The sequence below is a fragment of the Rosa chinensis genome, chromosome 6, assembly GCF_002994745.2.
Source record: "Rosa chinensis cultivar Old Blush chromosome 6, RchiOBHm-V2, whole genome shotgun sequence".
NCBI classification, from domain to species: domain Eukaryota; kingdom Viridiplantae; phylum Streptophyta; class Magnoliopsida; order Rosales; family Rosaceae; genus Rosa; species Rosa chinensis.
This window is the reverse complement of record NC_037093.1, coordinates 58,295,654-58,297,600: the sequence shown is the minus strand read 5'-3', so window position 1 is coordinate 58,297,600 and position 1,947 is coordinate 58,295,654.

Sequence of the window (1,947 nt, the reverse complement as noted above, 5' to 3'; positions counted from 1 at the left end):
TGATCATTCCCTACTTGCTCAATTTGCTCCACCTGAACTTGGGAATCTTCATCTGATGGTTTAGCTAATGAAATCTTGATTGCTTCTTCTTCAACAACAGCCATCTTCTCCTTCTTGCTATTAACCTCCTCATTTAATGGCATAGTCTTCTCATCAAAGATTACATCCCTGCTGATCACTCTTTTGTCGTTGACTATATCCCACAACTTATAACCTTTCACCCCTTTCTCAAAGCCGATGAACAAGCACTCATGGGACTTTGGTTTCAGTTTGGTTCTTTCATCGCTGGGAATATGTGCATAAGCACTGCAACCAAACACTCTCAAGTTGGAATAATCAACTAGCTTTCCAGACCATACCTCCTCTGCACACTTGAAGTTAATAGCCCTAGAAGGTGATCGATTAATCAAATAACATGCATGATTAACCGCTTCTGCCCAAAAAGTTTCAGGCAACCCTGCATGAAGTCTCATGCTTCTTTCTCTCTCCATGAGAGTTCTGTTCATCCTTTCTACAACACCGTTTTGTTGAGGAGTCTTCTTAACAGTAAAGTGTCTTGTGATGCCTGCATCCTTGCACATCTGTAAGAACAGATTATCTCTATATTCACCTCTATTGTCGCTTTTCAAACACTTGATTTTTCTGCCTGTTTGGTTTTCAACCTCAGCTTTCCACTCCTTGAACTTAGTGAAAACCTGGTCTTTAGTTTTCATAAAGTATACCCAAACCTTCCTTGAAAAATCATCTATGAAAGAGACAAAGTATCTGGCTCCACCCTTTGATTTTGTTGGTGTAGGCCCCCAAACATCTGTGTGAATATAGTCCAATACTCCTTTAGATTTGTTCTCACTGCTGCCCACATTGAACGTCACCTTGGTCTGCTTTCCGAGTGTGCAATACTTGCAAAATTCAAGTTTGCAGCTCATTACACCTTCCAGCTGATCCCTTTTGTGTAATTCCTGCAACCCTCTCTGACTCATGTGCCCTAGCCGTTTATGCCAAAGCTCAGTCTTGTCTTCCTCTATACAAACTGCAGCTCCACCAACCACCGTAGAACCCGTAAGTTTATACATGTTATCTGGTTGCATCACACTCCTCATGTAGACCATTTGTCCCTTTCCTACCTTGAGCTGTCCTTTTTCAGATTTATACCAAAATCCAGCCCTATCCAAAGTGCTCAATGAAATCAGATTTCTGCTCAATTTTGGGACATGTCGGACGTTTCCCAGCGTTCGGACAATTCCATCATGCATCTTGATCTTTACTGTTCCGATTCCCATAATCCTACAAGGTGAATCATCTCCCATCAACACTTCCCCAGTGTTCCTCTCTTCATATGTGTCGTACCAATCTCTGTGTGCACACATATGAAATGTGCAGGCTGTATCCAAGGTCCAATATTTAAGTGCGCTGGAGCTGGTTATTACTGCGAGAAGTTCTCCATCGTCACTATAATTTCCAGCAACGACATTGGCTGACTTGGAGCTTTCTCCTAACATCTGCGCCTTTTTCTCCTTCCATTGTTTGCAATTCCTTTTCCAGTGGTCGAGTGAACCACATTCGAAGCAACCATTCTTCTTTTCTTTGCCTTTCCCCTTGGATTTTGACCTGCCTCTTTCTTCAAATCCACCACCTCTATTCCTGGACCTTCCTCTCTCCTTGCCTCTGACATGAAGTCCCCGTGCTTGAGAACTTTCTTCATCTTGTCCATTTTGACATATGATTCCAAGTTCTCACACACTTTAGAAAGTGTGATAGTATCTTTGAATATCATGGTGGTTTTGAAGTGCTTGAATGAAGGTGGAAGCGAGTGAAGTAACATGACAGCCGTGCCTTCGTCATCCATCTTTGCTCCAACCTTCTCCAAGTTTGATATGCAATTCTGAAAATTACATATGTGATCGTTAAGATCATCCCCTTCCTCCATTTTGAGGCCAAAGAGCTGTT